Source organism: Trichomycterus rosablanca, chromosome 11 (genome assembly GCF_030014385.1).
Source record: "Trichomycterus rosablanca isolate fTriRos1 chromosome 11, fTriRos1.hap1, whole genome shotgun sequence".
NCBI classification, from domain to species: Eukaryota; Metazoa; Chordata; class Actinopteri; order Siluriformes; family Trichomycteridae; genus Trichomycterus; species Trichomycterus rosablanca.
The window spans coordinates 23,375,223-23,388,773 of NC_085998.1; positions in this window are offsets into that span (position 1 = coordinate 23,375,223).

Sequence of the window (13,551 nt, forward strand, 5' to 3'; positions counted from 1 at the left end):
CCCTTATGTCACTGAGCCCAGAGAACTCAGCGCTGCATCTATACATGGTTAACATAAGGCTTCTTTTTTGCCAATGTTTGGCAAAGTAGCATTTGTAACTGTAACTTAGTATTGTATTGCTTGATAAAGGTTTGCCAAAGTAATTCCTTGCATATGTGGTCGTATCAGCTATTGATGAATGACAGTTGTAGATGAAGTGCCATCTGATGAATTAGAGATCACAGGTGTTCAGCTAAGCCTTGCGTCCTCTGTTGCAAATCCATTCAAACTTTCTTTGAGGAACATTGTTTTTTAAAACATTTGAATAATTTTCTTACGCATTTAAAGATATTCTGAAGATAACTGAAGATAATCTTTGCTTCTCAAAGACTCGTGGATACTGCTTTTGTACCAATGATTCATCATGATTGCAATAACCTTTTTTTCTGATTTGGGGTTGTAAAAAGTACTTTGCCTAATTTCTGAGTTGCTGTAGATACAGGTATACCGTGACCCTGACATGGTCATGAATGAATGAATGAATGAATGAATGAATGAATAAACTACATTCCCTACAGGCTACTGTGTCTGTCAGCACTCATTTGCTGTACTCAGCGAATTCACCTGTGCTCAGCACTATATTAATGTAAAATGTTCTCAAAGGCAAATTCAAATGCAAATTCGATGCACTACCTAAGCTCCCCTACTGGATAAAGTGGTCCAAGGCTTGCCTTGTGATCTTCAGTTTACTAGTCAGTTCTGGAAAGCTTTCTGCTGCCTCTTGAAGGCCTTTTCACCCAGTGACATAACTAAGAGCTCATGGGCCCCAGTGAAAAAAAAGAAATTTTGGACCCCCCTCAACAAATTTGTTGAACGCACATGTATAAACCAGGTGCTGCATTCTGATTGGCTGAGCTTAATGTCACTCACATGCAGCTAATTGGGGGGCAGTGCGGTGGGGGGTAGAGTTCATGTTGTGGTGGGTCCCCCCAGCCATGGGCCCCAGTGCACCTGCCCCCGCTGCCCCCCCTGTAGTTACGCCACTGATTTTACCCTAAGTTTAATGGGTGGACTGAGAGAGTTATTCAGGACCTTATTGTTAATAAGTTAATAGGTCCATTGGTATTATTTTTTTACTTTCAGCCAGACACATATTGATCCTGTGGCTGCCATTTTTGGTTTAGTTTTAACAAAAATGTTTTCTTATTTCTGCATTGGGGTACTAATTATTTGGGTGGTGAACATGCAGACTCTGTTTGTTACCTCCTTCACACCTTTATACTTTAAAGTAAATTCTCAAAATGTAGTCACCAAAACTAAAACATTTCAGGAATCATCATCAAGTATTCCTAGAGGGGTCTAAAACCAAAGGTACTGTCCAAAAATATCCCAGAATTACATACTGTAATTATGTACATAATGTAGTTACTGGGCACCCAGGATAATCCGCTAGCACACCAGTGTAGAGATTCTAAGCTCTTTTGGGTTCGAATCTCGGCTCTGCTACCGGTCGGCTGAGCACCCTCAGACAACCCACCCATACAAAATTGGCTTCCAGTCTGGGTGGAAAAGACTGTACTAAGGGTGGGGTTATTAATGCTGTGTAAGGACCTTGGTTGCCCAGCTCATCTGTACAGAAAGTAAAGGAGCGCAGGGGTGTGGCCTCAAGTGCAAATCCACCGAAGTATGGGTGAATAATAAAGGATTGGTGGACAGTGCATACCTCCGATGGAGTGTGTGTCAGGCAAATTCACACCCTTCTTGGATGCCGTCAGGGCCCCCCAGCAGCGGATTTGCTAAATTTGGAGAAAAGGGGTAAAATGCATAAAAATAATAATAATAATGTTACCAGTAGTTACTCTTCAGATTTCTGAGAGCTTTACTGTAAACTCATGTAAACAAGACTTCTTGGTGCTTTTTACTGTATCCTGCTTGATTACATTTCCTCTCTGTTTAAAAAGTAGAAATTCTTTGTGTATGGTTGTTTGACATTAAAAGATTTACTTGTAAGTATACACTGATCAGCCATAACATTAAAACCACCTCCTTGTTTCTACATTCACTGTTCATTTTATCAGCTCCACTTACCATATAGAAGCACTTTGTAGTTTTACAGTTACTGACTGTAGTCCATCTGTTTCTCTACATACTTTTTTAACCTGCTTTCACCCTGTTCTTCAATGGTCAGGACACCCACAGGACCACTACAGAGTAGGTATTAATTAGGCGGTGGATCATTCTCAGCACTGCAGTGACAATGACATGGTGGTGGTATGTTGGTGTGTGTTGTGCTGGTATAAGTGGATCAGACACAGCAGCACTGCTGGAGTTTTTAAATACCATGTCCACTCACTGTCCACTCTATTAGACACTCCTACCTAGTTGGTCCACCTTGTAGACGTAAAGTCAGAGACAATAGCTCATCTATTGCTGCTGTTTAAGTTGGTCATCTTCTAGACCTTCATCAGTGGTCACAGGATGTCATATTGGATCAAGGGCAAGTTTTTCCAATGGGAAGGTGGTCATGTAGCATATCAAAGAAGAACAGAATTTTCTCAGAAATCGATTGCTGCAATCATCAATGTGGTTCAAAAGTTATCAACACAGAAAGTTCCAACAACAACCGGGAATGTTCCCTGTGATGCACAGCTATTTGACATGTTCAATGTGTTGTCCCTGGTGCTGAACACAGAGCTGAAGGCGCTGGATCCAATCGTTTTGAACCTGCATGAGAATCTCTGGAGAAATGCTGTCACAAGCCTCCACGATGCGGTGCTGAGGGTGGTGTTTGTTGCGGATTATCTCAGCATACACAATTTGTTTGAGATGACCCCAGAGATAAAAGTCGAGTGGTGTGAGGCCCGGTGATCTGGGCGGCCATTCCACAGGACCACGACGGCCAAGCCAATGACCAGGGAATTGAATATCCAGCCACTGACGAACACCTGCTCCGTAGTGTGGTGGAGCCCCATCCTGTTGGAAATAACAGGGGAAACTGCCATCTTCGGTCAGAATGGATGGGAACACTGTTTCCTGTAGCATTGTCAGGTAGCGCTGAGCATTTAGGGTCTGGTCGATGAAAATGGGTCCGATTACACGGGTGCCCCAATTTCCACACCACACCATAACCTTCACATCACCTACGACTTTGGTGTCTGCCGTCCAGTGAGGGTTTTCGTCAACTACAGTACCTCACGCGTTCCCCGGACATCAGAATCACCTCAATCCTCTCTTCTTTCGTCAGTTCCATCTTCAGTTACCTGTAACGAACAGCAAAAGTTCTGAACTTTCTGTGTTGATAACTTTTGAACCACAAGAGATATTGCACATCTGATTGTGGCAATCGATGTCTGAGAAAATTCTGGTCTTCTTTGATATGCTACATGACCACCTTCCCACTGGAAAAACGTGCCCTTGATCCAATATGGCGGCTTTTAAGATGGTGGCCATGTTCTGGACATAGCCTAAAAGATAGGCCCCCTCACCCATTACTTGCTGGGGTATTCAGATATGTTATTTTCCCTTTCGTTTCTGAAATATAAGAGTGTCCTGCGACTTTTGTATATACACTGCCTGGCCAAAAAAAAGGTCAAACACTCTAATATTTCACTGGACCGCCTTTAGCTTTGATTACGGCACACATTCGCTGTGGCATCGTTTCCACAAGCTTCTGCAATGTCACAACATTTATTTCTGTCCAGAGTTGCATTAATTTTCCCCCAAGATCTTGTATTGATGATGGGAGATGAGGACCACTGCGCAAAGTCTTCTCCAGCACATCCCAAAGATTCTCAATGGGGTTCAGGTCTGGACTCTGTGGTGGCCAATCCATGTGTGAAAATGATGTCTCATGCTCCCTGAACCACTCTTTCACAATTTGAGCCCGATGAATCCTGGCATTGTCATCTTGGAATATGCCCGTGCCATCAGGGAAGAAAAAATCCATTGATGTAATAACCTGGTCGTTCAGTATATTCAGGTAGTCAGCTGACCTCATTCTTTGTGCACATAACGTTGCTGAACCTAGACCTGACCAACTGCAGCAACCCCAGATCATAGCACTGCCCCCACAGGCTTGTACGGTAGGCACTAGGCATGATGAGTGCATCACTTCAGCCGCCTCTCTTCTTACCCTGATGCGCCCATCACTCTGGAACAGGGTAAATCTGGACTCATCAGACCACATGACTTTCTTCCATTGCTCCAGAGTCCAATCTTTATGCTCCCTAGCAAATTGAAGCCGCTTTTGCCGGTTAGCCTCACTGACAAGTGGTTTTCTAAAGGCTAAACAGCTGTTTAGTCCCAATCCCTTGAGTTCCCTTCACATTGTGTGTGTGGAAATGCTTTTACTTTCACTATTAAACATATCCCTGAGCTCTACTGTAGTTTTTCTACCATTTGATTTAACCAAGCGTTTAAGTGATCGCCGATCGCGATCATTCAAGATTTTTTTCCGACCACATTCCTTCCTCGAAGATGATGTTTCCCTACTGTCCTTCCACTTTTTAATAATGGTTGGACAGTTCTTAACCCTATTGTAGTAGTTTCAGCAATCTCCTTAGATGTTTTCTCTGCTTGATGCATGCCAGTAATTTGACCCTTCTGGAACAGATGAACATCTTTTCCACGACCACAGGATGTGTCTTTCGACATGGTTGTTTAACAAATGAGAAGCTACTCACTGCATCAGTTAGGGTTAAATAACTTGTTGCCAGCTGAAACATAATAACCCATGCAGTAATTATCCAATGGGAGGCTCTTACCTATTTGCTTAGTTAAATCCAGGTGGTGACCTTTTTTTTGGCCAGGCAGTATATATATATATTAGGGCTGTCAAACGATTAAATTTTTTAATCGCGATTAATCTCTGAACTTCATATAGTTAATTGCGATTAATCGCTTTTTTGTTGTTGTTTTAAAGGAGGTGGTTTTAATGTTATGGCTCATCGGTGTACATACACTAACATACACAAAAACTCATTCGCAATCAACACAGTCTTGTTCCCTGGGTTCTGACAACTCATACTCGTGACTATATTACTTGCATCTTTGCACAATATTGCATTGTTTTTGCACCTTATTCTCACCTTATTCTACCTGCTGCTATATAAACCCTACGCTGCTAACTGGATATCAGAATACGTTTTTATTAGGGCTGTCGAAGTTAACGCGATAATAATAACAACGCGTTCCAGTGTTGCCAGATTGGGCGGTTATCCGCCAAATTGGGCGGATTTTGTTGGAAAACAATTTAATAGCATTTAAATAACACTTCTGTTTAAAAGAAAATATTCAGTTTTAAGAAGCACCAGCATTGTAAAAGAATATTAAAAGTAAAGTAAATTTTCAATGCTGATTTGGCTTAATAGTGTTGGTCAGTCTGTATCATATTCTTGAAATGATAAAGTATTGCAAAGGAATATCTTAGAAATTCTTCCTCATAATGTTAACGTTGCTATTTTTTGGTTTTTCACTTGTCAGGGAAAATTAAGAGAGAAAAAAGCTTATTATTATCATGCGTGTGATATACTGTATCATTTACGTGATCTGCGTATCACGTTACCACGTACGTCACTGAGCTGATATGTGTATCAGGTGACCAGCGGGTAACGGCTCCAAGTTGTGGATTAAGCAATAAAGACAACATGTTCTCCACATAACTAGTGTCATTTGTATTTCGTGGTTAAGTACAAAACATAACAATGCGGGTCTTCGTGATATAATTCTACATGGCACTCACTGCCTGTATAGGTAAATTTTTCCTGTATAGAATTTGCGTTAACGGCACTATTTTTTTTTTAATCGCGTTAAATTGAGATCGCGTTAATGCGTTATTATCGCGTTAACTTCGACAGCCCTAATATATACAGGGGTTGGACAATGAAACTGAAACACCTGGTTTTAGACCACAATAATTTATTAGTATGGTGTAGGGCCTCCTTTTGCGGCCAATACAGCGTCAATTCGTCTTGGAAATGACATATAAAAGTCCTGCACAGTGGTCAGAGGGATTTTAAGCCATTCTTCTTGCAGGATAGTGGCCAGGTCACTACGTGATGCTGGTGGAGGAAAACGTTTCCTGACTCGCTTCTCCAAAACACCCCAAAGTGGCTCAATAATATTTAGATCTGGTGACTGTGCAGGCCATGGGCGATGTTCAACTTCACTTTCATGTTCATCAAACCAATCTTTCACCAGTCTTGCTGTGTGTATTGGTGCATTGTCATCCTGATACACGGCACCGCCTTCAGGATACAATGTTTGAACCATTGGATGCACATGGTCCTCCAGAATGGTTCGGTAGTCCTTGGCAGTGACGCGCCCATCTAGCACAAGTATTGGGCCAAGGGAATGCCATGATATGGCAGCCCAAACCATCACTGATCCACCCCCATGCTTCACTCTGGGCATGCAACAGTCTGGGTGGTACGCTTCTTTGGGGCTTCTCCACACCGTAACTCTCCCGGATGTGGGGAAAACAGTAAAGGTGGACTCATCAGAGAACAATACATGTTTCACATTGTCCACAGCCCAAGATTTGCGCTCCTTGCACCATTGAAACCGACGTTTGGCATTGGCACGAGTGACCAAAGGTTTGGCTATAGCAGCCCGGCCGTGTATATTGACCCTGTGGAGCTCCCGACGGACAGTTCTGGTGGAAACAGGAGAGTTGAGGTGTACATTTAATTCTGCCGTGATTTGGGCAGCCGTGGTTTTATGTTTTTTGGATACAATCCGGGTTAGCACCCGAACATCCCTTTCAGACAGCTTCCTCTTGCGTCCACAGTTAATCCTGTTGGATGTGGTTTGTCCTTCTTGGTGGTATGCTGACATTACCCTGGATACCGTGGCTCTTGATACATCACAAAGACTTGCTGTCTTGGTCACAGATGCGCCAGCAAGACGTGCACCAACAATTTGTCCTCTTTTGAACTCTGGTATGTCACCCATAATGTTGTGTGCATTGCAATATTTTTATACTAAAGATGCACAATAAATATTACATATTTATATACAGTGTATCACAAAAGTGAGTACACCCCTCACATTTCTGCAGATATTTAAGTATATCTTTTCATGGGACAACACTGACAAAATGACACTTTGACACAATGAAAAGTAATCTGTGTGCAGCTTATATAACAGTGTAAATTTATTCTTCCCTCAAAATAACTCAATATACAGCCATTAATGTCTAAACCACCGGCAACAAAAGTGAGTACACCCCTTAGTGAAAGTTCCTGAAGTGTCAATATTTTGTGTGGCCACCATTATTTCCCAGAACTTCCTTAACTCTCCTGGGCATGGAGTTTACCAGAGCTTCACAGGTTGCCACTGGAATGCTTTTCCACTCCTCCATGACGACATCACGGAGCTGGCGGATATTCGAGACTTTGCGCTCCTCCACCTTCCGCTTGAGGATGCCCCAAAGATGTTCTATTGGGTTTAGGTCTGGAGACATGCTTGGCCAGTCCATCACCTTTACCCTCAGCCTCTTCAATAAAGCAGTGGTCGTCTTAGAGGTGTGTTTGGGGTCATTATCATGCTGGAACACTGCCCTGCGACCCAGTTTCCGGAGGGAGGGGATCATGCTCTGCTTCAGTATTTCACAGTACATATTGGAGTTCATGTGTCCCTCAATGAAATGTAACTCCCCAACACCTGCTGCACTCATGCAGCCCCAGACCATGGCATTCCCACCACCATGCTTGACTGTAGGCATGACACACTTATCTTTGTACTCCTCACCTGATTGCCGCCACACATGCTTGAGACCATCTGAACCAAACAAATTAATCTTGGTCTCATCAGACCATAGGACATGGTTCCAGTAATCCATGTCCTTTGTTGACATGTCTTCAGCAAACTGTTTGCAGGCTTTCTTGTGTAGAGACTTCAGAAGAGGCTTCCTTCTGGGGTGACAGCCATGCAGACCAATTTGATGTAGTGTGCGGCGTATGGTCTGAGCACTGACAGGCTGACCCCCCACCTTTTCAATCTCTGCAGCAATGCTGACAGCACTCCTGCGCCTATCTTTCAAAGACAGCAGTTGGATGTGATGCTGAGCACGTGCACTCAGCTTCTTTTGACGACCAACGCGAGGTCTGTTCTGAGTGGACCCTGCTCTTTTAAAACGCTGGATGATCTTGGCCACTGTGCTGCAGCTCAGTTTTAGGGTGTTGGCAATCTTCTTGTAGCCTTGGCCATCTTCATGTAGCGCAACAATTCGTCTTTTAAGATCCTCAGAGAGTTCTTTGCCATGAGGTGCCATGTTGGAACTTTCAGTGACCAGTATGAGAGAGTGTGAGAGCTGTACTACTAAATTGAACACACCTGCTCCCTATGCACACCTGAGACCTAGTAACACTAACAAATCACATGACATTTTGGAGGGAAAATGACAAGCAGTGCTCAATTTGGACATTTAGGGGTGTAGTCTCTTAGGGGTGTACTCACTTTTGTTGCCGGTGGTTTAGACATTAATGGCTGTATATTGAGTTATTTTGAGGGAAGAATAAATTTACACTGTTATATAAGCTGCACACAGACTACTTTTCATTGTGTCAAAGTGTCATTTTGTCAGTGTTGTCCCATGAAAAGATATACTTAAATATCTGCAGAAATGTGAGGGGTGTACTCACTTTTGTGATACACTGTATATATAAATACAAAATATAAGCACATAAAACAGAATGCTGCTGTAATTGCTGGTGAAATGATCTACAAACAAAACTAATGGTGAATTTTAAAGTAAACTTTTTATGTTTTTATTGATAAATAAAAACTACTGAATGTTTCTGGTCGACATTTCATTTCATTTTCATGTTCTACAACCAATTTATCCTGGTCAACGTTGCTGTACATCATTACAGTTTGTCTGTAATATTTACAGCTCTTGTAAGCACACACAAATGAAATTACTTACATTTTATACAATCTTTCTCTACCAAATGTTTATTATTTTGTATTGTAATGTACTGTATATTGCTTACTGTATATGTATTATACTGTATGTTTAAGTGTATTGTGCTACAACAGAGTTGAATGTCATTTTTTTGAACTGCAAAATCATGACGTGGTGAAATAAAAGAATCAATCAATTAATTAATCAATGTAGATGACAGCCTATAGCACCTCTGGGAATTCAAACAATGGATCTCAGCGGCAGTGGGCTACTGTAATTTAACACTGCACCACGTGTACCTTGTTATTATTGATTGTACCTAGCAGAAGAGGTTGTGACCTAGAGAAGAAGAAGCTGTGGGTGGGGATTGGGGGGATAAAATCTATTGTAATGCACATGGTGTTAAAATGGGTTCACCAACAAGCTAATGGGTGGTGCCCACATACAGCTATAGAGTGTAAGTCATATAGCCTTTAAAATTACTACAAATCTATGTATTTATTCATTTACTGTTAGTAACTGGAAGTACTACCATTTGGTGGTTCCTTTACTTTCAAAAGAGTACACAATCAATTAGTCATTCACGTTCAGAGGATGTAGCCAAACCACCTACTTGGACTGTTTAGAAAGGAGAGAGAGAGAGACACTTGAGGACACGTCGAACTGCAGGCAAAGTGTGACAAACCTGGATCTGTGCAGCCACTCTCTGTGTCATCAGTCTACAAGAAGTCTTATTTTCAACTATACAGTACATTACAACCCCACATCAAGAGAGCTTTAGTCAATTCAGGCCCAGACAGAAACCCTGCTGGAATGTTGGTATTCTTATGGACCATTTTGTAAATCAAATCAAAAATGAAAATTACATCACCAGATGAATTTTAAAAAAAGACTTGATTTGGTTGGGAAGAATATTTAGAATGTCATGTTTATGAGCCTTTGGTCTCCCACCACTTACTGTAATACATCTATAAACATAATGAGCAGCTGGGTATGAAAAGCTTGGCTGGTATAAGACTGCTGCTGTGCCTTGAAAGCTGAAATCCTAAAACCATGGTGCTTGAGTGCTTCCTTCCTGAGAGGGTGAAAAAGCAGTAATGGCCTCAACTTGTCTTCTTTATGGCTCATCTGCAGCTGCCTAATGAGTGAATGAATGCATCAGTGGCTAGAGATAAAGGATGCTTGAAAAGAAAAACAGGAAAGCCTTTTTAGAAAAGTAGAGGCTGATTATAGTTGCAAAGGGGGACAGAAGATAAAACTACACCGATACTGGAATGGGATATCAATAAAGCTTATAATCACATGTCCGCATACTTTTGGGCATCTAGTGTATAACTGAATAACAATTGGCTGTATTCCAAAACATAAAGGTCAAGCATTTATTTCATAAATGACAAAGCATAAACATATTTTTCTGACTCATATTTTTCCACATGTTCTCTTTGTGGTCCCTGAGACCCCAGAGCATCTTTAACAGCGGAAGCCTTTGCTTTTTTCAATCAGCTTGAGGGCGTCATGGTGGCTAAGTGGGTAGCACTGTTGCCTCACAGCAAGAAGGTCCAGGTCCTTTCTGTGTGGAGTTTGCATGTTCTCCCTGTGTCCGTGTGGGTTTCCTCCAGGTGCTCCGGTTTTCTCCCACAGTCCAAAGACATGCAAGTGAGGTGAATTGGAGATACAACATTGTCCAAGACTGTGTTTGATATAACCTTGTGTGAACTGATATATCTTGTGTAATGAGTAACTACCGTTCCTGTCATGAATGTAACCAAAGTGTAAAACATGACGTTAAAATCCTAATAAACAAACAAACAAACAAACAAACAATCAGCTTAATACTTAATGCCTTCCTAATTTTATAGAAAATCTCTCTCATTCATTCACTTTTTTAACCGCTTATCCAATCAAGGCCGTGGGGGGTGCAGGAGCCTATCCCAGCTTTTCAACGGGCGCAAGGCACACAGTAACACCCTTGACGGGGCGCCAGTCTCTCACAGGGCAGACACAAAACAATCACCTATAGGGCAATTCAGTGTCTCCAATTAACCTGACTGCATGTTTTTGGACTGTGGGGGAAACCGGAGCTCCCGGAGGAAACCCACGCAGACACAGGGAGAACATGCAAACTCCGCACAGAAAGGACCCGGACCGCTCCACCTGGGGATCGAACCCAGGACCTTCTTGCTGTGAGGCGACAGTGCTACCCACTTAGCCACCGCACGCCTTTTATAGAAACTGCAAATTACCAATATTTTTTATATTTACAATCTGTTCCATAATTTATACATTTATACACTTCTGTTTGGGGTGTCAGAGACCCAAGCTAGAATACATGATTAAAGGCAACAGATTTTCATATGTTTTAAGTTTCTGTCTGGTGTCGAAGGTACTGGTGATTCTTTTGCTATCAGCTGACACACACACACACACACACACACACACAACCCTTTACAAAATCTCCTCCCTCTCTCTCTGGGTAATTTGGTTAATTAATTGGTTAATTTTGAACTGTAATTTTATTTTACATAGAAAACACTGGGGTCTCTGAGACCTCAAACAACAAAGCAGTACAGTCATTGTCAACAGAACAGAAGGGTTAATGACCTCCTGATTTAAAGAAAATGAATTAACAGCTAGTTTCTAATTGCTTAATTTCTTCATAGACTTTATAGACTTAATTTCAGGGTTAATTAATTTTTTTTTTTTTCATTAAATTAATAACATTAAAATACTTTTTATTAGACTAATATGTTACTTACAGAAAGACACTTTATATGTAAAAAGATCTGATTGAAAAGGTTGAGGCAACATAAATGGTTATTATCAATATTTAAACAGGTATTTAGGGGTTGGATGGATACATAGCTTACATTTGCCAATATTATATAATATTATTAATATATTATTAAAATGTAGGAACTCAGGGAGCTTGGGTGGTGCAGCAATCTAATGCACTAGCCCACCACTGTAAAGAACAAAGTTCGACTCTCATTTGGGCAACCAGCCTGGGTATATCTAAAAGAGGACTCCTTGCTGCTGCAACAGCAACTTTAGCTCCAACCTCTAATGGCGCAAGTAAATACAGTGTACTATATTTTATTTAGGTGCCAATATGAGTATCCTTACATAGCGGCACCACTTGTGAATGCAGGGTCAATTATTACTTTTACTCTTACAGTCTATAAATATATACATTTGTTAAAAAAATTAAAAATTAAATACTATTAATATTACTAATAATATTTATAATCATAATAACATATTTTTACCATCTGTGGTGGCTCTGGAACCACATAAATATTCTGTGATCCCAGGCACAAGGCAGAAATACACATTGAATTAGGTGTCAGGACTCAGGAGTCCCAGGACCACCACAGAGTAGGTATTATTTGGGTGGTGGGTCATTCTCAGCACTGCAGTGACACTGACATGGTGGTGGTGTGTTAGTGTGTGTTGTACTGGTATGAGTGGATAAGACACAGCAGCCCTGCTGGAGTTTTTAAACACCTCACTGTCACGGCTGGACTGAGAATAGTCCACCAACCAAAAATATCCCGCCAACAGCGCCCCATGGGCAGCGTCCTGTGACCACTGATGAAGAAGATGACCAACTCAAACAGCAGCAATAGATGAGCGATCGTCTCTGACTTTATATTTACAAGGTGGACCAACTAGGTAGGAGTGTCTAATAGAGTGGACAGTGAGTGGACACGGTATTTAAAAACTCCAGCAGTGCTGCTGTGTCTGATCCACTCATACCAAGTTTTAATTAAACATACTATTAAAGTTTGATGCAAAATTCTTGCCTGGTACTTTTGTTGATTTATTGCTTACATTTTAATTGATCCATAAAGGGAAATTGCAGTGTTACAGCATCAATTCACATACATTACAAACACATGTATATTGTGCAAAAACAGACCAAATAGAGTAAATGTAAAAATAAAATGAAACTATAGAACTACAGGACTATATATGATTTAAGTGTGTAATTTAAATGTAGGGTGATGAATTGTGCATTGTACAAAACAAATTGTACAATGTGCTATGTGTATTGTCCATTACAGGACATGTCTCCTCTCTGTACAAATAGTGATTCATTATAAATTGCCACTGCAGTGGGCAGGAATAACTTTCTTTAGCAGTTCCTTTTACAGCGGAAATTATAGAGCCTCCCACTGAAAACACTTTGCTCACTGTCCAGTTGGTCATGCAGGGGGTGTGAGCTGTTGTTCATTATGTTGAGCAGTTTGCAATATCCTTCACTCAACAACCAGCTCTAAGGGCTCCAAAGCAAAACCCAGCACAAAGCTAGCCTTCCTTATCAGCTTGTTCAGCTTCTTGGTTTGATGCTGCTTACTCAGTAGAAGGCTGCAAAGAAAATTGCACTTGCAACAACAGTGTGGTAAAAGATATGAAACATCCTCTCTGCCGCTTATACACCCCACCACTGCATAGTCATCTAAGAATTTCTGTAGATGACAGGACTCAAGAGTTGTACTGAATATCTGAGGTATACAGCATAAAGAGTAAAGGGGAAAATACAGTCCCCTTGTGGTGCTTGTATGCTGCTAACTATCTTTTTAGACAGACATAATAATCCAAGAGGTTGCAGTGATTTTAAAAAAGTGAATAAAGCACAAAATCATTATAACTTTTATTTCCATAAA